This window comes from Pan paniscus, chromosome 15 (genome assembly GCF_029289425.2).
Source record: "Pan paniscus chromosome 15, NHGRI_mPanPan1-v2.0_pri, whole genome shotgun sequence".
Classification (NCBI taxonomy): Eukaryota; Metazoa; Chordata; class Mammalia; order Primates; family Hominidae; genus Pan; species Pan paniscus.
In genome coordinates, this window is record NC_073264.2 from 105,800,655 (window position 1) to 105,827,038 (window position 26,384).

The window sequence follows — 26,384 nt, forward strand, 5'->3', positions numbered from 1 at the left end:
GGGCACGGATGCTCCCACTCCTCCCAGGACCACCAGATACCAGACCATGATCCTGTCTCTTTGAACTGAGATCCACAGTCACTGATCCTGCCCAAGGCAGAGCCTTCTTCACTGCAGCTTGACCCAAGGTCGGGGAGGAAGGCAGTGCGTGCTGGTGTGGCCAATCATTGCCCAACTGAGAAAGCTTCACTTAAAGGTACGTAAAGGTACTTCACTTAAAGTAGGAGGCCAAGAAAACGGTCTGCACAGGTACTCAGGGAGATGCAGAAGCTTGGACACAGTCAGAAAAGGAGTAAGTGTTCACCAGGAATGCTAGCTTGGAGAACTTTCGCCCTTAATGTGGCACTTTCTTTTTTTAAAGGAAAAATTCCATATCTCAGGAAAGCAAGATAAGAACCAAACATGAAAAATTGTAAACCCTTACTATTACAGGCCAATTGCAAAGCATCAAATATGTGCACGTCGGCAAAGAAATTGTTCCTGAAAAAAAAGTGCAAATTGCTACTTCACTGCATGTAAATGAACCACTAATTGCTTCTTGCAAACAATATTTATGCAAATGGCCCCGCACTCTGCAAAGCTGCACAGATTATCCATTTGCATGTACATTCGTCTCTGCCCTTCCTTTCATCTCTCAGCGAGCGGAAGAACTGCAGACACCAGCTAGCTGGCGAGCCCCCACCACACACACACACACACACACACACACACACACACACACACACACACTGCTTTTCTCTGTGTTCCTGCAGGTCCCTCTCTGCTACCTCCTTCCCTGCTCTTTCCCCATCATCTCTGCCCCACAGCTCCACAGTAAGAGAGTTAAGTGTCCTGCCTTGCATATATAAAGGTCTTGTTCTCAAAGCCTCTCTGCCTGCACATGAACGTAAAGGCCTAAGCCCTCCGCCCTGCTGCCGGAGCTAACAGCATCAGGCTCCTTCAGCAAAGCCCACAGACAACCTAGGAACTTAGAGAAACCTTTTGCAAGGCACAACACCATTGTTCTAATATGTAAAGACTTTCTAGAAATCAATAAGAGCAGGGCCTACATGTTAATAGAAGAATATAATCAAGTAAGATAAACAGGTGCAGAAAATAAAATCAACTAATTCTTAAACATGTGAAGAGTCTTAAAATCATTCACAATCAATAAATGCACTCTAACACTCTCTAAGAGAACTTCTGAGCAACCAAAGAGAATGGCACCTGCCTAGGTCTGCATCACCCCCAAAATCCTCCAGAATCAGTGCAGGTCAACAGGAAGGTCTAGTGAAACCACACAAAGACAGGAATGCCCCAACTTCAAATCAACCGCAGGGGAAAAAAGGGAAAAAGAAAAACATCCCAGCAAGTGATTTCTCACACTCTTTGCAGTAGGTAGGAGCAGTCCAAGAATAAGACAGGAAAGAGAGAAGAGGAAAGCTAGAGAGGGGTGTAGGAGTGCTCTAAAACCGGCAGAAATAGCACCGTTCCCCACGTGTGAAAACACGGAACAAGTGCCCTTTAGGTCCGCCTGCTAACTGCAGAGATGGGCCCGAAAAGCACACACAACCTGAAGTGGCATCTGTGAAAGGCAAAACTTCAGGAGAAGCAAACGGGGAAAAGAAGGGAAATGTGCTCTTTAGGCATCCGGCAGCCAAGCCAAAAAGGAGGAAAGGGGAGAAGTCCCAGGTCCTGTAGGAAAAGGTGAACCAGAAAATGCAGAGGGCACACATCCCCCACTCCCAGCACACACTCACACACAGATTCATGCGAGAAACTAGACTTCGCCACACCGACAGAACAGACTGTGCTGAAGCAGGAATCTTGTAAACCACCCAAACTCACAAAATGATCAGAAGAGTATTGTCTATTTAAAGCTACTACAAAAATCAACACACCTCATTTGATAAAAATCCCCACTCCTGGAAAAAAAGAAGTAGGAAAAAAACAGCAAGGCCACAATCTAAAGTGAATGAAATATACTCACAGAAGCACCCGGGGAATAGGAAAACCCACCCTGAGTCAGAAATTCAAACTCTTGGAATATAAGTAGACAAAAGCAGAAAGAAATAAAAAGGGTTGGCTGAAACCAGAAAAGAAAGGAAAGAAACGGACAAAATTGTCTCAGAAATGAAGGCTGAATTATGAGATGCCCAAGAAATAATAGACTTAAATAAAGAAAGGCAATAAAGTAGGAAAGTAACTAAGAGAATGAAAATGAGACCATGAAAGAAATAAAAAGGGCCACAGAGAAGTGGGGAACATGGGAAACAAGCAAAGAAGGAATCATACGTGCATAACTGGAGCCCCGGAAGATGCGAAACAAAGCAACGGGACAGGCATCATACGTAAGACCTTAGTCCAAGAAGATGCCTCAAAATTAAAAGACGAGTCTACGTATTGAAAGGCCCACCCCCATAGATGCCGAGATAATTAATCAGACATGACCAACTCTGAGAAAATATCTAATGAAATTATTATGTTTCAAAAACAAATTAAAAATAGCTTACAAGAGCAAAGGAGCCCGCCTGGCATCAGATTTCTCAAAAGTAATAGCAAAGCAGGGCAAAGTGGAGCAACGTTTTCCAAACATTGGTGAAAGAAATTCTGCACCAAGGATTTTTTATTATAGAGAAAATATGTTGGTATTTCTGCAAGGTCATGGCTTTCTGAGAAAAAATTACTGGTAACCTGGGTTAACGGATGCCTGGAAGGGAAACCAGCCTAGAAAGACTCAGAAACACCCAGGGGAAGGCCCAGTGGCTCACACCTGTAGTCCCAGCACTTTGGGCAGAGGTGGGAGGATCACTTGACCCCAGAAGTTTGAGGCTGCAGTGAGCTATGATGCACCACTGCACTCCAGTCTAGGCAACAGTGTGACATATCAACTCAAAAGAGAGAGAGGGGGGGAGAGAGAGAGAGAAAAGAAAGAAAGAGAGAGGGAAGGAAGGAAGGAAGGGAAACAGAGAGGAAGGAGGGAAGGAAGGAAGGGAAACAGAGAGGAAAGAGAGAAGGAAGGAAGGAAGGAAAAGAGAGGAAGGAAGGAGGGACGGAAGGAAGGGAGGGAGGGAGGGAGGGAAGGAGTGAGGGGAGGGGAGGGGAAGGGAAGGGAAGGGAAGGAGAAAGAGAGCAAGAAAGCAAGAAAGCAAGAGGCCAGGCACGGTGGCTCATACCTGTAATCCCAGCACTTTGGGAGGCTGGGAGCAGGTGGATCATGAGGTCAAGAGATCTAGACCAGCCAGGGCAACATGGTGAAACCCCATCTCTACTAAAAATAAAAAAATTAGCTGGGTGTGGTGGCAGGCGCCTGTAGTCTCAGCTACTCCGGAGGCTGAAGCAGGAGAATCTCTTGAACCTGGGTGGCTGAGGTTGCAGTGAGCCGAGATCGCACCATTGCACTCTAGCCTGGAGACAGGGCGAGACTCTGTCTCAAAAAAAAAAAAAAAGAAGAAAGAAAAAAGAAAGGAGAGAGAGAAAGGAAGAGAAGGAAGGGAGGGAGGGAAAGAGAGAGAGAGGAAGGAAGGGAGGGAGGGAGGGAGGGAAGGAGGGAGGGAGGGAAAGAAAGAGAGAGGGAGGGAGGGACGGGGGGAGAAAGAAAGAAAGAGCCCAGGGAAAAGGTTGACAGGTTTATCTCCCTTTTGGTATGTGTTTAGATTTCCAAGCCAGATGAAACTCAGGACCGTTACTTTACATCCCAAAGAATAGTAAATCTGGGACCTTTCCCTTCTCTTCTCAGAGAGGATCTGTTGACATTAGAAAATAAGGTTTATCTTACACTCTCCCATGGGTGTAACAGTTCCTACATCAGCTCTAAGACTCATAATCTTCAGGTTTCCCTCCTGTAGAGCAAAACCCCCTTTTGCACAGGCAGGCTCCTCTCGCTATCACCACATTGTCCCAGGTGGGCAGCAGTCACAAGGAACCAATGCCAATATATTCTGTAAATAAAAAGTGGGTCTCCCTCTAATCCAGAAATGTTGTGCTCACTCGTAGGATTGTCAGTGGTGTTGGAAGCAGAGCGACTCCATCTTGAGTGAGGGCTGGAAAATGATGTGCTCGCCCGTAGGATTGTCAGAGGCGTTCGAACCAGAGCGACTTCGTCTTCAGTGAGGGCTGGAAAATGAGACGGGGATTTGCTGAGCTGCATCCTCAGAAACTGAGGCATTCCAAGCCTCTAGATGTTTACAGTTAAGGGAACAAATGAATAATGTTTACTAAACAGATCCTGACTTGGGAGTGTTCAGCTATCCCAATATCTAGAGAACAACGGCATTCCTAATTTTGCTTTAAAGGTAATAATATCAATTCTTGCAAAATATAGCAATTAAGAAAATTAATTCTTTATCACAAACCCTTGTAGCAGAGCGCATCTCCCCGTATATACCAGCATTGTACCTAGGGTGGACACGTTCCTCCTCTTACTTTCGGGAACACCCTACTCTGTCTACGAAGTAGCTGCCCTTTTACCACTTTACTTCCTTAATAAGCTCGCTTTTACTTTGCACTGTGGGCTCGCCCTGAATTCTTTCTTGTGTGAGATCCACGAACCCTCTCTTCGAGTCTGGATCAGGACCCCTTGTCCTATAACAGGATGAAATAGATAAGCATAGATATACAAATATATCAATATCTAGTGAAGCTTCCCTTCAAATATCAAAACTATGGAAAACAGTTTTAACAATACAAGAACTTAGAACATTCTGAACCAGGAGCCCTTGTCTTTTTTTTTTTTTTTTTTTTTTTTTTTTTTGAGATGGAGTCTCTCACTGGGACGCCCAGGCTGGAGTGCAGCAGGAGTGCAATGGGGCAATCTTGACTCACTGCAACTTCCGCCTCCTGGGTCCAAGTGATTCTCCTGCCCCAGCCTCCCGAGTACCTGGGATTACAGGTGTGTGTCACCACACTTGGCTAATTTTTGTATTTTTAGTAGTGATGGGGTTTCACTATGTTGGCCTGGCTGGTCTCAAACTCCTGACCTCAAGTGATCCGCCCACCTCAGCCTCCCAAAGTGCTGGGATTACAGGTGTGAGCCACCGCACCCGGCCCATGAGCCCTTCTTGAAGAATCTACTAGAATATTAACTTCATCCAACCCAAAAGATGACTGTGCTCCTTCAGCACAAGGAGCATCATAAGGGCAGAGGGTGAAAGGTTCATAACTGATGTTGTGTGCAGTGACAAGGTAGGAATATCGCAACTTTGAAATGCTGGAGAAGAGAGAGGGAAGGAGGAAAATAGCATCAGCTCATTTACGGTGACACGGGCAATCGGGGGACAGTTAGTTACTGCCCAAAACTAACAAACCCACAGTGAAAGTTTAGGTGAGAAAACAGGAAACTAAGGGCACTTAAAAAGGATAAGCAATCCTTAGAATAAAAATACAAACCCCTGAGAAAAACAACAGGAAAGAAAGAGCAAAGCTTACACATCACATGGCGAATGTCACGATATACACATATTAGAAAATATTATAACAGCTGACGCTGAACGCATGAATCTGTCTTGGTCCTGTTAGGCTGCTGTAACAAATACCTACAACTGGGAAGTTCACAGGCAACACAGTTCTTGGGGCTGAGAACTCCAAGGTCAAGGTGCCAGCAGATGCGACGCCTGTGAGGGTGCCTTCCACGTGCCCTCACAAGGCGAAGCGGCAAGCGGCTCCCTCGGGCCTTAACAAGGGCCTTAACAGGGCACTAATCCTGTTCCAAATGGGCAGCCCTTCTCACATCCTAGTACATCACCTTGGGAGCTGGGTTTCAACATAGGAATTTTGGGGGGACGTGAACACTTAGACCATCACAAAGTCATGGGCTTGATTCACTTACCACAAGAAAAAAAATCACTTTGGCTCACAAGTGACATCCAACTACATGCTGTATTCAAGACACAGCTGAAGTAAAGTGATCCAAAATGCTGGAATTGAAGGGATGAACGAAGGTACATGAGTCACATAAATGCAGCAAGAAAAGAAATGGGGACCACGCTAGCAGGCAAGGTAAAATTCAAGACAAAAAAGCCTTAGGCAGCACGAAGAAGAACTTTTTAATGCAAAAAGACACGATTCACGCAAAGATCAGTTATGCAACAAGTAACTCAGGGCCAGATGTGGTGGCTCATGCCTGTAACCCCAGCACTTTGGGAAGCTGAGGCAGGCAGATTGCTTGAGCCTCAGGAGTTCAAGACCAGCCTGGGCAAAATGGCGAAACCCAGTCTCTACGAAAATTAGCTGGGCATGGTGGTGCATGGCTTGGTCCCAGCTACTAGGAAGGCTGAGGTGGGAGGATTGCTTGAGTCCAGGAGGTTGAGGCTGCAGTGAGCCGAGATCATGCCACTGCACTCCAGCCTGGGTGACAGAGCGAGACCCTGTCTCAAAAGTAAATAAATAAAAATAATTCAGCAACCACCTTCAAGAAGCAAAAACACAGAAACTGTAAGGAGTCATAGCAGCAAACTAGCAATAGGAAACTTTAGCATATCGCTCCCGGAGCAAGACGGCTCAAGGGAACAAAAAAATAAGTAAAGTGGGTCAGCTTGTGTCCGCCAGGAAGCAGGCAGGCGCTGAAGTCAGGATGTAAGAGGTGCATTAGGGGCAGCACCTACGGAAGGTGAAGGTGGAGCAGGCACAGGATTGGACAGGCAGAGCCGGGGGCTGAGAAGCATGTCTCACAAAGTCTCAACAACCCTGGGGGAGGTTTAAGGCAAAGACTGCATGAAAGGCCCAGGTGAACAAAACTGGCCAGGTCCTCATCCCATACCTGCCCCTGCCATTGCCTGAGGCTGCCCAGGAAGAACAAGGCCTGATGCAAGCATTGTGGCAGCCCCGGAAGGGGCTACAGCTGCAGGCCATTGGCTAACTGCTCCTCTCCAGCAGAGAGACAAATGCTTCTGGAAAGGAGATCTGAGCAGCACACCTCCCTGGCTGCCACATAGAACACAGAAGATCTAAACAACACGGCGGCTCCAGTAGAGCCAGTGGGTGCATTTTATATTCACACACACACACACACACACACACACAATTTACAGTTTTAGCCTGGAGATGGATGGTGGTGATGGTTGCTGAGCGATATGAATGTAGTTAATGCCACTGAACTGTTCACTTACAATGGTTAAAATGGTAAGCTTTATGTTATTATATTTCACACTTAAAAACCTACACTAAGATACCTTCTCATATAGATAGAAATTACAAAGCATGACAATATACTCTGTTGGCAAGGCTGTGGGAAACAGTAACTCTTATACATTACTAGTGGGAGTGTAAACTGCCACAAGCCTTTAGGAGGTGAATTTGGAGGGTTTTTTTTTTTTTTTTTGAGACAGAGTCTCGCTCTGTTGCCCAGGCTGGAGGGCAATGGCGCCATCTCAGCTCACTGCAACCTCCGCCTCCCAGGTTGAAGCGATTCTCCTGCCTCAGCCTCCCGAATAGCTGGGATTATAGGTGCGTACCACTGCACCTAGCTAATTTTTTTTTTATTTTTAGTAGAGAGGGGGTCTCACCATGTTGGCCAGGTTGGTCTCAAACTCCTGGCCTCAGGTGATCCTCCGGCCTCGGGCTCCCAAAATGCTGGAATTACAGACGTGAGCCACCAGGCCCAGCCGGAATTTGGAGTATCTTACCAAACTGTGGCCTGTAGTTACATTTCCACCTGGCTATCCCACCTCTGGGGAGCCACATGGAAACTGCGTAAGCCCAGAGTTACTCATTGCGGCCTATATGGGGAAACCCTGTATATCAGGCAACTGGAGAGTAGTGGATAAACCATAATACATTCACGCAATGAAGTTCTATGCAGCTTTGAAAAAGAGTGATAAAGACTCCTAAGAACTCAACTCTGTGAGTGGCTTCCAGATGAACTTCTTATATTATAAAAGCAAAGAGCAGAACACCCTCTATAGAATGCTCTGTGTAAGAAGTAAATGGAAATAGGAAATTAAACATGCAGCTACTCTTTTGTGCAAAAAGAAACACACTGACATGGTTTGGCTCTGTGTCCCCACCCAGATCTCATGTTGAATTGTAATTCCCAGTGTTGAAGGTGGGGCCTGGGGGCAGGTGACTGGATCACGGGGGTGATTTCTAAAGGTTTAGCACCACCCCACTAGTGCCATCTCCTATAGAGTTCTCACCAGATCTGATGTTTGAAAAGTGTGTAGCACCTCCCACTTTGTTCTCTCTCTCTCCTACAGCCATGTGAAGATGTGCTTGCTTCTCCTTCACCTTCCACCATGATTGTAAGTTTCCTGAGGCCTCCCAGCCATGCTTCCTGTATAGCCTACAGAACTGTGAGTCAATTAAACCTCTTTTCTTTATATTAACAAATTACCCATTCTCAGATAGTTCCTTATAGCAGTGTACGAATGGACTAATACAAGAATAATAAACGAGAAACATATAAGGTTGTTTGGCTATAGAGGCTTGGATAAACCAAAGGAGTGGAAAAGATGGGGGAATGGGAACAGGGTAGAAAGTGGGGGAGAGACACTGTGGGCACTTTTATTTTCTATTGTTCTGACTTTTAGAACCATGTTAATGCTTCACATGCTCAAACATAAATAAGTAACTAAAATTAATTAAAGGAACCAGAGCTGCTTGGAGAAATAACTGGAGAAGGGAAAAATCATAATCTTGAACTACAGAAGTAATCAAAAAAACGAGAGGGATGTGTCAAAAGAACACAGGGGTGGCCAAAAGTAGCTCCCAATGGCATCGGCTGGGAAATCTCTACAACAACATAAATAATAATCACATTGAACTAAAATAGCTAAAATCAGAATTCATGGGTCTATACTGCTATAAATAATTGAAGGAATAATGAATAAATATATAAATTATAAAAATATTCAAAAGAAAACTATGGTCATTAGAATTTTTAAAATCAGTGAATAGATTCATAGAAGTTAAGACACAGCTGTAGAGAAAATTACTATCTGTAAAGGTCTGAAGAAATCATCCAACAGGCAGAGCAAAGAAATGAAAAGAGGGAAGATATGAAAGAGCGTCAAGAAGGAAAGAATGAAGTTTACCTTATCTCTAATTGGAGCTCCAGGAGAGAATAGAACTGAGACCATGTTTGAGAGACCGTGTGCGGGTCCCCAAAACCATCCCCAAACATGAGATTTGCTAAAAGGATTCACAAGACTCAGCACATTGTCATACTCGTGGCTAAGATTTATCACGGCAAAAGAATCCACAGAAAAATCAGCAATGGGAAAAGTCTCATGGGGTGAAATCTGGAGGAAACAAGGCACAAGTTTCCAGGAGCCCTGATATGGTTTAGATCTGTGTCCCCACCCAAATCTCATGTCAAATTGTGATCCCCAATGTTGGAGGTGCGGCCTGGCAGGAGGTGCTGGAATCATGGGGGTGGATTTCCCATGAATGGTGTAGCACCATCCCCCTTGGCACTGTCCTCATGATGTTGAGTGAGTTCTTATGAGATAGAGCTGCTTAAAAGTATGTAGCCCCTCCCCACTCAGTCTCTTCCTCCTGTTCTCCATGTGACGCACCTACTCCCCCTTCTCCTTCCACCATGATTGGAAGCTTCCTGAGGCCACCCCAGAAGCTGAGCAGATGCCAACATCATGCTTTCTGTACAGCCTGCAGAACCATAAGCCAAGTAACCCTCTTTTCTTTATAAATTACCCAGTCTCAGGTATTTTTATAGCAATGCAAAAATGAACTAATATAACTCCTTTCCTAATAATAGTCACATAAGATGAACTTAATTCCCCCAGCAACAAATTGTGATGACACAGGTGAGTTATTGTCTACCAAAGAAGCTCATCAGAGTTGCAGCACCCAGGGATTCCAGCTGGTCACACAGGCACCCCCTGCCTAGCACATACCAAAACTCCAGGCTCCCAGAAGAAAAGCAGGTGTTCAGCATAAACTAACTTTACTGTTTGCACAAACTGTTTAGAGACAATAAGCCACTCAATCTTGTCAGTTCTAGAAATGACAAGCACCCTCCTGAAATCCATGTTTGGCCAAGGCCATCCTCGTGAGTAGCCTTTCTAAGGGCGAGCGGTCTCAGGCTTGCCACAGTCGTTATTTTCTTCGCAGAGACAATGGCTGAGAGGTTTCCAGAATTGATGAAAGACAGGGATTCTCAGATTCACAATTCCTAATAAGTTCTAGGCAGAATAAATAAAATTAATCACATACCTAATTATATCTCAGTGTATAACTGCAGAATATCATGACAAGAATATATTAAGAGTAAACAGCAGGCCGGGCACGGTGTCTCATGCCCGTAATCCCAGCATTTTGGGAGGCCGAGGCGGGTGGATCACGAGGTCAGCAGATCGAGACCATCCTGGCTAACATGGTGAAACCCCGTCTCTACTAAAAATACAAAAAAAATTAGCCAGGCGTGGTGGCAGGCGCCTGTAGTCCCAGCTACTCGGGAGGCTGAGGCAGGACAATGGCGTGAACTTGGGAGGTGGAGGTGGAGGTGGCAGTGAGCCGAGATTGCACTACTGCACTCCAGCCTGGGCAACAGAGTGAGACTCTGTCTAAAAAAAAAAAAAAAAAACAGAGTAAACAGCAAAAACCAGAAGTATTGGTTTGCTAGGCCTGCCATAACAAAATACCACAGACTGGGAGGCTTAAACAACAGAAATTCCTTTTCTCACAGTTCTGGAGGCTGGAAGTCCAAGCTCAAGCTGTCGGTGTTGGCAGGTTTGGTTTGTGCTGAGGCCTCTCTCCTTGCCTGGCGGATAGCCACCTTCCCACTATGCTCTTCCATGGCCTTTCCTCCGTGTGTCTCTACCTCTTCTTATAAGGACACCAGTCAGATTGGATTAGGATCCCCCTCAGTGGCCTCGTTTTTAACTTAATTACCTTTTATAGACCTTATCCAAACACAATTACATTCTGAGGTACTGGGGATTGGGATGTCATCCAGGGGAGTGGGGCACAATTTAGCCCATATTGGCAGATAACCTACAAGGGAACTATAATTCAGCTGACTTCTTAACAACAACAGTAGAAGCCAGAACGGAGTGAGGAAATGTCTTCACCATGCTGAGAGAAAGTATGTGTCAACCTGGAATTTTACACCCAACAACATTGCCAGTCAGGGTGGCAACTATATTTTTTAAAACACTTTCAACAAACAAAAATTAAAAATTGAACAATCACATTCCTTCATTGAAAGAATTCCTAAAGGATATTTTTCAGAGGGAAACAAATTAAATCCAAAGGAAGGAGTGAGAGTCAAGAAGTAGTGGTGGGGTGCTGGGCATGATGGCTCACGCCTGCAATCCCAGCACTTTGGGAGGCCAAGGCCAGTGGATCACCTGAGGTCAAGAGTTCAAGACTGGCCTGGGCAATATGGTGAAACCATGTCTCTACTAAAAATACAAAAATTATCCAGGCATGGTGGTGGGAGCCTGTAATCCCATCTACTCAAGAGGCTGAGGCATGAGAATCGCTTGAACCCAGGAGGCGGAGGTTGAAATGAGCTGAGATTGTGCCATTGCACTTCAGCCTGGGTGACAGAGTGAGACTCTGCCTCAAAAACAGAAAAAAAAAAGTAGTGGTGAGGAGAAAATATAAAATATGTAAGTAAATCCAAATGAGATTAATTGTTATTAAATGATGATAAGGACAAATTTTGTGATACGAAAACAAGAAATAAGATGAAACTAAAATAACAGTTCAGAAAAACACGTACAGAATAGTATAATTACCGTTCAAATATTCCAACGTCCTTTTAATATTCTAGAGGATTGTATAGATTTTGATTGCGTTTAGACTTTAAGCCAAGTATGCATGTATCTACTAAAAATAAAAACAGAATTTGGAAAGAAAAAGGAAGAAGGAAAAAAATGCCTCAGCCCCACAGAAAACAGAAAACGAGGGAGAAAGAAGCCAAGGAAAATCACAAGAAACAAAAATCACAAAATCAAATTGCAGAAGTGAATCCAAATGTGTCAATAAATATGAATAAACTGAACTTGCAAGTTAAAATAGAGCTTCGACAAAACCAAATCCAGCTATACGCTTTCCTAAGAGATGCAAAATACAGAAACACCAACAATTTAGGTTTCAAGAAGAAATTTTAAAAATTAGCAAATACTTTATTCTCTTTAAGTTTATGAAGTTATATTAATACCAAACAAAATAAATGTCAAGTAAAAAAGCATTAGTAAAGATTCAGAGATTACCATAGAATGACAAACATAGCTCAAATATATAAATAAAAAAGGTTCAGTATTACAATGAAAAATTGACAAGTTGACATCAGAGTGGAAGATTTTCCACTTCACAACTGAAAATCATAAAAACTAATAAGGATCAGAAAGAAGAGAAAAGCACAGTGAAGCAGCACAGTCTAAGGAGATGCAGCTGAAGTAATGCTGGGAAGGGAAATATGTAACCTAAAACTGCACATATTGTAATATGATAGTTAAAATTCTCGAGTTAAGAATCCAAATCAAGAAACATGAAACCAGCCACACCACAAACCCAAGAAAGGAACGGAACCATAAATGTATGTGCAGAAATGAATGGAACAGAGAACAAAAATCGCCAAGAATGACTGGCCAAAACTAGATTTTTTTTCTTTTTTTTTGAGACAGAGTCTCACTCTGTTGCCCAGGCTGGAGTGCAGTGGCATAATCTCAGCTCACTGCAACCTCCACCTCCTGGGTTCAAGCAAGTCTCCCACCTCAGCCTCCCGAGTAGCTGAGACTACAGGTGCGCGCCACCGCGCCTGGCTGATTTTTGTATTTTTAGTAGAGACGGGGTTTCACCATGTTGCCCAGGCTGGTCTTGAACTCCTGACCTCAGGTGATCCACTGGCCTTGGCCTCCCAAAGTGCTGGGATTACAGGTGTGAGCCACCGAGCCCAGCCAAAACTAGATTTTTGAGAAGCAAAATGGTAAAATAGACTAACCTGTCTGTAAGTACTGTTTTAGCTGAACCCCACAAGTTTTGATAAGTAGTTATTATGCAAATCTAAACATTTTCTAATTTCCTTTATGATTTTGTCTTTGAAAATGAATTAGTTATACGTGTGTTTTTCATTTGACAACTATGGATTTTGTTACTACCTTTTGTTACTGATTTCCAAGTTTACCACAGTTTGATCAGAGAATATGGCCCGAACAATCCACTTTTTGGTATTTTTGAAACGTGGCCAACTTTTGAAAATGCCCCATGGGTGCCTAGAAAGCATGTGTGGCCTGGGATTGAGTGCAGTTGCCCCAGGTGTCTATTCAAACAAAACTAATTGTGCTTTTCACATCTTCCCTATCCCTGTTCATTTTTATAGTTGTCAGTTATTTGTGACTGCCGAGCACTTGAAATGTGACTGGTACAACTGGGGTGAGAAGCTGAATTTTAAATGTTATTCAGTGTTAGTTCATGGAATTTATTTATTTATTTATTTATTTTTTGAGACAGAGTCTCGCTCTGTCGCATCGGCTGAGTGCAGTGGTGCCATCTCGGCTCACTGTCACCTCCACCTGCCGGCTTCAAGCGATTCTCCTTCCTCAGTCTCCCGAGTGGCTGGGATTACAGGCGCCAACCACCATGCCTGGCTAATTTTTATATTTTTCGTATATGTTGGTCAGGCTGGTCTCGAACTCCTGACCTCAGGTGATCCACCCACCTCGGCCTCCCAAGTGCTGAGATTCCAGGTGTGAGCCACTGCACCCTGCCAGTTCATGGAATTTAAATAGCTCCACGTCCCTAGTGGCTACAGGGCTGCACAGTGCACAGAGCAGGCATCAAAGCTGCTGTTGAACAAGCGGCATGGGGAACTTTGGCTTTCCGCACAGGATGCATTAAATTCAATTCCTGCCGGGCGTGGTGGCTTGCGCCTGTAATCCCAGATACTTGAGAGGCTGAGACACGAGAATCACTTGAATCCGGGAGGCGGAGGTTGCAGTGAGACAAGGCTGTGCCACTGCACTCCATCCTGGTGATAGAGCAAGAGAGTGAGACTCTGTCTCACATAAATAAATAAATTAATTAAATTCCTATTCTATACCACATACACATTAAATTCCACACGGATCAAAGACTAACAGGTGAAAAGCAAAACTATAAAACTTTTCAAAGAAAGCTTGGGAGAATATGCTTGTGATATTGACGAGCAGGACGATTTCCTAAACAAGTCACAGTGTTAACAAACAATAATGGAACATACTGATAAATTTGTCTGGATTAAAATGTAAAATGTCTGAAAGTCAAAAACAGATTACAAAGTGAAAGGCAAACACAGACTTGGAGAAAATCTGCAATGCACGTGACTAATAAAGAATTGGAATCCAGGATAAAGAAAGAACTCTTATGAAAGTCAATTTTAATAAAAAAGACATCTAACCCAGCTGAAAAGTGAGCAGAGGGTATGGTCAAGGTCATTGTGTCCCCAGCTCTTCACACAAGGCACGCTGGGCCCCTGCCACCCTCCAGCCCTGCCTGACTCCTCCCAGGAGAGGACTGAGCCACCAGACAGGCAGGTGGCAGGCATGGGTCTCCGCCTCTGTTTCATGGAAGAAATCTCTTCAAAGGCCATGTGCTCAGGACCTGGGCTCTTTTCTCCTCTCTCTGCCCTCAACCTTTGCAAAGCAGCAACCCTGGAGAGGCTGCCGGCTGTGCCTCCCGACGCGCCTCCAGGTAGAAGGCCCTGCCACACACCTGTGCATAACTTGGTCCCCTCCTCCGCCCTTGCTTTGCAGTGTAGAGGGTGATTTCCCAACACCTGTAGACTCTGACGCTCAGGCTTCCCCATCCTATTCAGATGAGGGACGCCAGAGGGTCTTTGCTGATTTCCTGAAACCTCAGCAGGAAGGAGCAGGTTAGTCTCAAGGAGAAGAACCAGGACCGGCCAATGCACGCGTACAGCACTGCTCCAGGTGCACGAAATGCCAACTAGAAAACAGAGAAGCTACTTCCCAGCCACCAGCCTGGGAGCACCCACGGAGCACGGGGGTCAGAAACTCCTACTTCCTCCACGGGTGGGGCAATGGGATGAAGCTGTCATGCTTGATTTATTCCAGAGGGAGCTGTCAACAACAAATAGCACACCATGTCGGCCTGCACTCTTGCGTTATTTTCTGCACTTCTGTGGAGGCCGGTCGTGTCGCACCACTGAATAACGTTTCCAGTGGAATATACCACAAACCGCCACAGAGCTCCTCTTGGTCTTGTTTATATGCCTGTTTTCTGAATGTGCCTCTGTGCTTTGTACAGAAAAAGAGTAAGATATTTGGCTGCCACCAGGGCCAATGTTTGCCCCATGGGAGTGACATTGCCACTGGTGAGAACACAGAGCCCCTTGCAACATAGTCACGTCTGGATGGCCTCCGCCATTGCGCTGGGGCCAGGCAGGCACAGAAATGGCAGCAGACCAGGGCCTTCAGGCCCAGCTGCCCCTGACTTAGCCTGAGGCCCTGCAGTGCCAACAGCAGAGGCCCCCACGGTGCGAGGCAGCCGTGCTGCCAGGGCGGGCTCCAGGGAGCTGAGCCCACGACCACCAGCCCCAATCCACTGTCCTGCTGCCTCCCACAGCTATGCAGGGTTCCCCCAGGAGCCCACCCCTTGCTGCCGTGACCACCATCGCTTCCTAGCTGAGAGCCCACCCTTGCTGGCCTCTGCCTGGTTCTTGATGAATTCAGCCCCATCCATCCTTCCCTCCTGGCAGCCTGTTAGTGGCTCTGGGGAAGCTGGCACTGATTAATGACAGTAACAGACGACACCCATCTGCCCATCAGGTGAAAACTCGCCGCTGTCATCTGTCCTGTCAGAATCTACGAGCAGCATGGGAGCCCGCCTGGCTGGGACCCTGCGTCCCTGGCCGCCCCCTGGCCTGAGGTTCCAAGCAGGGCCTCAGACTGATGTGGAGACAGATGAGACTGGTGGGGCCAGAAGGGCTAGCTCTGAGCCTGCCGGGGGCTGACCAGGAGCCCTGTCCCCACAGGGCAGCTGCCTTTCTCAGACCACTCTGAGGTGAGCAGTGGACCCCGAAGGTGGGCTGGGTCCCCTGCCTTCACCTCCTCCCCTGTCAGGCCCCCCCGAATCCGACTGACCTGGGTCAGCTCTGCCACCTGCCCTGTTCTCTCCAGCGCACCCAGGGCCTCGACTGAGCCGCTGCCCAGAGTCCTGCTGTGAGTGGACAGGAACCAGCATGGGCTCCCGGCTACCACCTGCCCACCCCGCCAACCTGCCCCACTGGGACCTGACAGGGAGGAGCCCACACTGGCACGCCTGACAACAGCCATAACCTTTCCTGTGCTGCAGAGAGGGAAACTGAGGCTCAGCAAGGCCAGACAATCTGACCGAGCACTGGCCTGGCCTCCTGACCCCAAAATCTGTGCCCCTGGGGAAAGAGAAGAAAGAGGTAAATGCATTCTACAGCGCAATCCCCACGCCAAGGGGTGTGTTCCCCTGCGGCAGGGCCCTGGGGTGGACATGAACACCCAGGTACCCCATGGCCTGCTGACCCCAAAGGGGAGAGGGCCCAGCTCCAGCAGCCCCGCCCCGCACCACCCCAGAGGGAGCCCAGAGATGGGTTGTCACGGCCAGGACACTACAGGGAGGGCCAACGGGACCAGGGGCTTCAAGCCGACAGCTTAGGGGGTGTTTTCTCTGCAGAAAACCCCTCTGCTCCCCAGCGGAGAAGCTGTGCCTGCACCTGGGATCTGCTTTGCATGTAGAGGGGGCAGTAGCCCCACACAGGAGGGGCTGACAGGGCCAGAGCACAGCCGAGACGCTGCGGCAACCCACAGAAGATTCCAGGACACAAGCCCACAGCCCAGGGTGGACTGGGAAGGGGAGCAGTAGTGGGCTCCACACGTCCCGGAACACCAAGCTGCCTGAAGCGGGGAGGGGCTGGGGGTCAGCACACACAGGAGGCAAAGGGCATGGAGGGGCATCCCCAATCCCATCAACCCCGAAAGCCCCCGGGGGCCGGCCTAGGCGCCCCATGGACCTGCAGGTGATGGGGCCTGGTGCACGCCCGGAGGATGGGCCCTCAATAGCAGCCTCAACAAGTAGCCCGGAGCCAGGAGATGCACCTGCCGCCCCAGGGAAGTCCCCGCTCTGGGAGGGTTGGGGTGTGGCAGCCAGTGGGGGTAGCTTCGGCTTCATCCACAGTTGAAGGATGTCTGGAAGGTGGGGGAGGAAGGGCCTCGCCCGCAGGACTGGCCGGGCCTGCCAGGAGGTTGGTTCAGTCTCGCCCTGCTGGGGGATGCATCCTGAGTGGAGGGGGCTTTCCAGCCTGCAAGGGTCACACAGGAAGCCTAGGGTCACTGGTGATGAGATGACAGGGCTCCAAGGGGCTGGGCCATGTGACCCTGGCCCCACATCCCCTCCGAGGGGCTGGGCCGTGTGATTCTGGCCCCACATCCCCTCAAGGGGCTGGGCTGTGTGATCCTGGCCCCACATCCCCTCTGAGGTTGAGGTGCGAGGATTCCATGAGTGTCCCCTCTCCTGCCCCGCATCCTCACCCGTGCTCTACCAGCATCCCAGCCCCGGCTCTTGCACCCATCCCTCCATCCTTTCTTCCCTCCCCCCTCCTTCCATTCCAACTGTGTGAGCTAGCTTGGGCACCGTGAGTGCGTACCACCCACCGGGGGTTTAAACCACAGACACCTCACCGTCCTGGGGGTGGAGATCAGGCGCAGTGCCACACTGGGGCCCCGGGAAGCAGAAGACGGCTCCTGGCACATCTCCTGGGTGCATCTGTGGATTGCTGGGGCCCCCAGCAGCTCTCCCAATCCCCAGAAACGCCTCCTGGATCTGCTGTATCCACCTGGAGCCTCTTGGTGCACAGCGGCACACACAATACCTCCACTCTCCACCTGAAGGATGCCTGCTGCAGCGGGGTCCTCATCCACCCAGCCTCCAGCCACCCCATCCTAGGGCCACCGGGGTCCCCAGCCAGCTTCTAATTGTCACCCACGGCCAGTGCTCTTGGCTCTGGAGGAAGGAGATGGAGGCTTTGCTTGACGTTCATTCCTCATGGGTGTGGAGAGGCCCCCTCCAGGGCCCCTTCCCCTCACCCCACCCGGCAACCAGAACCGCGAATACTTCACACGGTACTTTGAATTTAATGGTTCACATGGGCTCCTCTCTGAGCTACTGCCTTTTATTTTATGACTAAATTAATATTATACATACAAGAGCACATTTAAGACACCCGCCAGAGGAGCAGGAACGGTGGTCGTGTGGGAAAGGATACATTTTTATGCACACGCGTCTCCGGGCCATTAACGGGCCGCGCGTCCATCTGTCTCTGCAGCTGACCTTAATCCCGTCCCAGCGCCTGGGGCCTGAAGCTCGTGGAATCACCCGGCTCACGTGTCTTTGCAGCCCACTAATTTGTGCGTGTTCAGGATATATTGGGTTTCATAATTTTTATATGCAAATCAATAAAAAGCCCTTTGCTATCTCATTTAAATCAGTGAATAATTAACCAGGCTGTCCAGCCCACCTCCATTCTCCTCAAATCCCTGGAAGTGAGAGGGGCCAGCACTGACCAGGAGAGCAGGGTCCCAGGGCCCCCTCCGGACAGACTGCCTACACAGTGGGCGCTGGATCTGCTGGACCCAGGAGGCCTGGGGGGCTGACCCACCTCCTCTGGGACATGGTCAGAGCAATGGCCTGAGCCAGCCCTGCGAAGACCCTGGCTCCGGGAGAGCGGGGACAGTGACAGTGCTTCAAACAGTCACCCACTGAGGAACGGGCACCACCCGTCGCCCGAGACCTGTGTCGCCACCCACTGAGGAACGGGCACCACCCGTCGCCCGAGACCTGTGTCGCCACCCACTGAGGAACGGGCACCACCCGTCGCCCGAGACCTGTGTCGCCACCCACTGAGGAACGGGCACCACCCATCGTCCGAGACGTGTGTCACCACCCACGCACTCTGCACTCCAAGGCTCCACACAGAGAAATGAGGGCATCGGGATGCTAAGTCCAAATGCGATTCAGGGGAGCCCAGCTCTGGGAGTGGGGCATCTTAGGGCACCTTCATTCTGTGATTTTGCTTTTTTTCCCTGTTTATGGATGCGTAAGAGTGAGCTATGATAAAATCCTATAAGTCTGATAGCTCTCCCATGCATGTGAAGTGGAGCTTCTATGTGATAAAGCACTGTGTCATAGTTTTACAGGCAGCATTTTTTCTTTCTTAGAGGTACATAAAACAACATTGCACCTTATAATCAGTGGCATTCAACAAAATGGTTAAAAAATAATACCCCGCAGCCCAGCAGGGTCTATCCAAGAGGAGGAAGAATGGCTCACATTAGATCAGACCCTCAGGTGACTCACCAGTCTGCTAAAAGGACTAAGGGACAAAAAAACCACATGAATTATCTCAATAGACACAGAAGACCCATATAAAGTTCAACACCTATTTATAATTTCTAAAAACTCTCAGAAGGCTACAAATAAAAGAGAACATCTTTAACCTGAAAAAAACCTACTTTCCAGAAACCCCCAGGAAACATCAGACTTCACAGAGAAATCTAAGACACAATCTCTTCCAGACTAGAAGTCAAGGGCGACCCTTATCACCACTCAGTTTAACATAATCTCGAAAGTCCCAGGAAACACTGCAAACAAAAAAAATATATATAAGAAATGAAGAGGTGTAAGGACTGGAAAGGAAGAGATAAAACTGTCATGACTGGTGGATAACGTGGCCATCTATGTAGAAAATGTCACTGAATCAACAAACTACTGGGACGAACAGTTACAAGATAAACCTACAAAAATCAATAATGTGACTCTATGGCAACAATAATCAGCCAGAAAATAAGATACCTTTCAGCAACTGAAGCAATTAAGTGGATAGGAATTAAATTACCAAGGGACGGGCTGGCCGTTTGCTAAGAAAATTCTGGAACTCAGTGAAAGGACCCAGCCAAGCCACTGAAAGGAGAAGGCAGCATGGACAGCTCGGGAGTGACCAGCAGCACAGCCCACGACGTCGCCAAATTAGTTTCTAGATTAGTGCAACGCAAAGCAAAGTTCCAGCAGGCATTTTAAAGACACCCGACCACAGCCCTATTCTCAGCATGCGATGGAAGAAGGAGCGTCCCTGAATGACAGGCTGATTGAAAAGCCAAGAGAAAGGGCTCACTCCACCAGAATGAAGATAAACTATGAAGCCATGGAAATGAAAGATAAAAATAAAAGCCAGCACGCTGCCGGTGACGGAGCAAGCCCACCCTGAACAGACTCAGGGACGTGTGGGAACTCCTTAGGTAAAAGGTGACTCCCACAAATCAAGGAGAACACAGCGCAGGGGAAAGTGGCTCGTTATACGGAGACAAATAAAGTCACGCCGGCCGCAGATGGACTAAAGGGGAAACTGACAAACACAGCAGGGAGGCTAGGCAGGGCTCGGGGAGGAGGCGCACCCTCAGGACAGTGTTCACGCAACCCAAGCACCAAAGACCACCAGTAACCACCCTCCACGTCCACACCAAAGTCAACAAAAGAAAGACGCCCCCTGACCACAGATGGAGAGTGGGCTGAAGGGAGCCTGGGGACCCCGCTGGGCTGTCCCCTGAAAGTGGCACCAAGCCTGCTGGAAGGCATCATCTGCTGGGCCCGAGGCCCACCCCAGACAACGCCAGCACTCTGGACCCCTCCTGCCAGCACTCAGCCACCCCCTGCCCACTCAGTCTTACCGAGGTGTGCATGGCCGACAGAGTTCAGGCACTGACTTTGCAGCTGGAGACAGGGCCTTGACCTCAGGGACTTTGGAGGTGTTGGGACCGGTCAGTGGGGACCCATTCTGTGGGACTTGGGCATGGAGAGCAGGTGCGGGCCAGGATGTAGCTGGGGCCACGGGCTGCAGCGGGGGGGCCTCAGGGGCAAGTCCAGGGATTGTTCCAGCCCCCACTCCCAGGTCCCCCTGGAGACCCCACTTCCCTGATGGCCAACCGCAGTCCCAGCTTCAAACAGGTTCTTTGAGGGGGAGGAGAAGCAATCTCCTTCATATAAATGTTTAATTGGGAATTAATATGGATGAGGCTCTGGAGTGATGAGGCTGTGGGTTTAATAAATATTAACAAGGAATAGGCCTCCCCTTCCTGTGCTCTGTGCTAATCCCTCTGTTGGTGTAGCATCCATTATTCACCGTGTTTCTCAACGCCAACCCCGGGGATGGGGGTGGGGTCCTTCCTCCTGGGGCTCCTTCCATGGAGGTACTTTGAATCCCTGGCCTCGGGGGCTGAGGGTTCTACTACAGGATGGATGGATCGGCTTTCTGTGGGTGTGGAACTCTGACCACAAGGACGCTCACTGGCCCATCTTCCATTGGCACAGACACACACTCACTGACCAGGAAATCTATATTCCAGCCTTACCTTCAGCCCCACTGGGCTCCTGCCACTGATGCCACCTCCACCAGGAAGCCCACCTGGTCTGCCCACAGGGAGCAGCACCCGTCCCTCAGGGCAGCCACAATCCTCTCTCCTGACCTGGCAGGGGCTCGGAGACCCAGTGACCCCGCCCAGCCCGCTGCAGGTGGGCTGCTGTGAGGGGACCCAGTTCTCTGATTGGACTCCACCAAGGGGTCCAGACCCTGTCCACACTGCTGCCTGGCCAGGCCGCGGGTGGAGCTCCGGCGCCCTCGTGTGGCCCGTGTGTGCAGGACCTCAGCCGTGCTGCCCCATGGGAGGATCCAGGGAGCCAAGCACAAGATCAGCGATTACCCAGGTCACAGTCCCAGGATGCACAGAGCCCGCGTGTGGCACTAGGAGCGAGCCCCACCCTCGGCTTGGGTTTGCAGGGTCCCGGCAGTGCACTCGCTTCATAACCTGAGAACGTCCCTGTCCACACAGAGGAACAGCCCTCCTGCCTGGGCTTCCACCCCTACACTGGTCAGGCCCCCTCTGCTGCAGCTGTCCCCGGAATTCCTTGCAGGGATTGGGGGGTGGAGCCTGGGACCTCTGCTGCCCAGGCCCACTGAATATTGGGCAGCCCAAAGCCCTGACCCTACCTCCCCTTGGCTCCTACACACCCCTGGGCATGTGTGCCTAGGGGTAGCACAGCCCCTCCCATCCATGGGATGCCAACCCCCTCTAGTGATGCCCACCACGTGCGGGGTCTCAAAGGCCCAGTCCTGTGCCCTGCCCACCCTCCTCATCCCTAGTGAGGATGGCCCCCCATCCCTGGTGCGCACGGCCCCCCATCCCCGGGGCGCACAGCCCCCCATCCCCAGCGTGGATGGCTTTGTGGACTTAACGGGACCCTCCATGAATCTCCATGGGAAGTACAAGACCCATCCCCTAGTGCCTGCTCCACCCTCGGAGGGGCAGGACCGATGGGTTTCTGTGCCCACTCCACCCCTTTATCTGTTCCTCCTCCCCTGGGGCCCCACCAAAGCCACGAGGAGGGGAGGCAGGGGAAACAGCCCCCATTGGCTCCTGAGTTGACCCCAGCAAAGCACCCACACAGAGGCAGAAGCGGGGGGTCCTAAGAGGCCAGCTGTATCGAGGGGCTTCAAGATGCCCCCTGCACTCACTCAGCACCACCCTCACCCCACCCAGCCGGGCCGGACAGATAAGGGCCTGGGCCACGGGTCAGGAGCAGAGGGTGCTGGGGGCACAGACCTGTGAGGGTCGTGGGGGTGAAGGACCTCAGGCTGGAAAGACCCCAATGAGTGAGAAAGCCAGATCCCCATCCTTCCCAGCCCTCGCCGTCCCCACTGCCCCCACTCACCCCCCGCCCAGGCATCCCCTGAGAAGGCAGGCTGGGGAGACAGGGAGAGGACAGTTAGGGTGAAGGGGACCAGGGCTGTGCTGGGGCTGGGCCGCTCTCACTCCATCCCTTAAGCCCCTTCCTCTCTGCAGCCTGCCCCCTCCACACCCAGCGTGCCCACTCCCGCCACCCTTCCCTGGCATCCCACAGCTGTGACCACAGCTGGGACACCACGGAGCACTCACCACAGCACTCGGAGCAGCCAAACCCTCCCCTTGGCCACAAGGACCTTCCCAGTGGCCCTCTCCAGTCTCACCTGCAAGCACCCCTCTGCTTACGCTCACAGAGGAGTGAATGCGTGAAGGCCCCACGGGGTGAATGAATGAGTGAAGGCCCCACGGGGTGAATGAAGGAGTGAAGGACCCTTCAGGTGAAGGAATGAGTGAAGGCCCCACGGCGTGAATGAATGAGTGAAGGCCCCACAGGGTGAGTGAGGAGTGAAGGTGGCTCTGCAGCCTGCCCGGGGCCTGGTGAGTCTCACAAGCCCCCCATTCGCGCGGCCTGCTCTTTGTCCAGCAGAGTCTGAGCAGAGTCCCCTCCGTCTGCCCTGGCCCTGGGACCCCCTCTCTCCTCGACCCAGGGGAGGAGTCCATGCTCAGCCCAGGGCTGCTGGGAGACGAACCCGACTGCCTGTGGCTGCACCCCTGTGTCAGCCACCACTGCGGGTTTCAAGGCTGAAGCTCCACTTCCTTCCTCCCAGAAAGTCTCAGCACAGGGCTCCATCCGGGATCCCTCAAGGTCGGAACGGCCCCGGGCCCACAGGGTGGGCCTTGTGGAGACATTTCTGCCAAGGTGAAACTGAGAGCCGTCTCGGTGGTGGGAGAGGACAGCCTGCCCGGGGCTCGGGGGGAGGAAGCTGTTCTCTGGGGCCTTTTCTGACCAGCTCTGAGCACTCTCTGGGACCAAGGCCCCTGGAGCACGGAGGCCTGGGGGCTGTGCTGGTCATCCACACACAGGACAGCCCCTGAGCCAGAGACAGCCATGCTCAGAACCCAGAGACCAGAGGCCCCAAGGGGAATGGCACCCTCCCCCACACCAACCCTGGTCAAGTCAGTGGAGCCACCGCCTGGCCTGGGGCTGGGCAGCCCACAGTGGTCCCAGAGGAGAAGAGTTGCCATGTAGTGACAGCCCCACAGAGGGGCACATGGAAGCACCCGGACCAGTCCGACCCCAGAAGGGCTCAGGCACTTGGGTGCTGGAAGAGGTGGGAGAGGCAGGACTGGGCTGCATGGAGGACGCCATCCACGGCCGCCCCTGGGCAGTCACCATGGTCCTGGGCAGTTACACCTACCACAGGGGACCACTGGCTCAGCTTCCTCCCCACAGCGTTCACTCCTCAAAATCCAGCTCTGGCGACCGCTGGTGCTTCCGCAGATTTAAGGGGAATTGTGTTATGAACCGGAAGGGAATTTCTCCGCTTTGGAGGCTGGGTGTGGTGGCTCACGCCTGTAATCCCAACACTCTGGGAGGCCAATGCGGGCGGATCACAAGTTCAGGAGTTCGAGACCAGCCTGGCCAACATAGTGAAACCCCATCTCTACTAAAAATACAAAAAAATTAGCCGGGCATGGTGACAGGTGCCTGTAATTCCAGCTACTCGGGAGGCTGAGGCAGGAGAATCACTTGAACCTGGGAGGCTGGGGTTGCAGTGAGCTGAGATCACACCATTGCAGCACTGCAGCCTGGGAGACAAGAGTGAAACTCCATCTCAAAAAAAAAAAAAGAAAGAAAGGAAAGCCTAAAGGAAGCACAGGAGGCCGTCCGTCAGTCTGGAAGCCCACCCCAGAGCCTCCTTCTGGGATCTTGCATTGTGCAGAGAGGTGGCAAGGCCCCGTGCCCCTCCCCCACCCGCCACCCACCCACCCCCCAGCCTCGTGTCCTGACAAGCTGGCCTGGAGGGTCAGGGAAGGGTCTTGTGTCAGGTTGCTTTGGGTGCTGGTGCCCCTCCCCAGGACAGGGAAGGGCAACGAACAAAAATGTGGGTGGGACCGGCGTCCTGATGCTATCAGGGTGACACGGCCCAGAACATATTCCCCTCTATGGCCTCCCTAGAGAGCCAGGCCCCATCCCTTCCCCTCCACCAGCTCCTCGTGCTCTGGAGGGATCACAGACCTAAGGAGAGCCAGGTCCCCACCCCAGGGGGCTCTACCAGGGGAGTTCAAAAAGAAAGAGAAGGAAGAGGTGGCATTGTGGGAATATTACCATCGTACTTCGCCTTGAAGGTAGATTTCAGGGCAAAAGTATTAATGGAACAAAGAGAATATTCTATTTAGGTCAGAAGTGCAATTCACCGTATCGGCAAGCCCAGGGTTGTGTGTTTCACCCAGACATTGGCCTCCAAGGAGAGAAACCCTCGCGATCCTTCTCATTGCACTTGTGCAAATGCTACACGCACACGTCTGCCTGAGCTGACTCCAACACTCATTCATTCCCCCTGTGCCTGCAGGAAAGCCAGCCCGGGCATCTCAGAATATGAAGTTAATGTAGGAGAGGCCAGCGGTCCAGAATGTGTACCAGGATTCTCCAGAGAAACAGAGCCAATCGGATGTGTGAACGCCTATCTTCGTATGCATATGAGAGAGACCGATCGCAAGGATTGGCTCATGCGATTACGGCGCTGAGAAGCCCCCAGATCTGCAGTCAGCCTGCGGGAGACAGGGGGGCCAGTGGTGTCAGTGGTGTCAGTTGTAATCCAAGGCCAGGAGAAGACCCACGTCCCAGCTCAGTCAAGCCAGAAAAGCTCACTCTTACTCAGCTTCTTTGTTCTATTTGGGTCTTCAATTGATTAGATGTGGCACCCACACTGGGGAGGGCAATCTGCTTTGCTCAGATGGCAAATACTGCCCAGTCTGTGAGTCTCCCCCAGGCCCAGCCGAAAGCAGACCTCTCCCCAGGCTGCCCCCACAGCCACCCTGTGCAATTGGGCACCTGCAACCTGGACTTGGCAGCAGTCAGCATTGGAGCCATCGACTCAAAAGTCTCAGCTCAAGTCTCATGGATTAGGAACTGAGCCCTAGAAGTCCACGCTGGTTATTTCATGAGACTTGAGCCCTTCTCTCGCTACCAGCCAAGCAGCACCCAGGCAGGCCCAGAGGACAGCAAATCTTGGAGCTAGAGAACGCCCGGCTTGAGCGTGACACAGGCGGTCATCACGGTGCTCTACTGGTTCCTGGTCTTCAGGGTTCATTTCACTGGCGTAAGAGGCCGGGATGGTTGCTTTTGTTTTCTAAAACCCTTAAGGAGCAAAATCCCACACAATCTTGGAGGAAATTAAATTTAGAAATTAGATGCTAGGCTTGGCAGAGACCTTGACAGGGCCCCCCACAGGGCCAGACTGACACATCCATTGAGACCACATCACAGTTATTAACCTTTTGCTCCAAAACATATGGAGAAAAGCTGCTAGAAACACAGGGAGAATCTTCCTAAACCACAGTCACAGTGGGAGACTTCAACACACCTCGCTCGGTAATTGTCAGATCAAAGAATGAGTAAAGGAAAAAAGAATATTAATAGAACAATTAACCACCATAAATTACCAGATCTACAGGACTTCACACTCAACAAAGATAGGAAGCGCATTCCTTTCGAATAACAAACAAGTGAAAAAACAGCGTGTTCAAGAACCCCAGGGAAATCCCAGTAGGTCCCTGAAGGGGAAATTGTGAAAT

The 26,384-nt window shown here is 50.4% G+C and overlaps 1 long non-coding RNA gene across 1 annotated transcript in view; it reads right to left on the reverse strand.

Annotated features, from left to right (window-relative positions):
* Positions 1–425: 425 nt before the first annotated feature.
* The window catches only part of LOC117975910 (uncharacterized), a 36,444-nt gene continuing 10,485 nt past the window's right edge, over positions 426–26,384 (reverse strand). The window contains exon 3 of the long non-coding RNA XR_004666355.2: positions 426–4,095. This is a non-coding gene — a long non-coding RNA (uncharacterized LOC117975910). The remainder of the gene's footprint in view (positions 4,096–26,384) is intronic.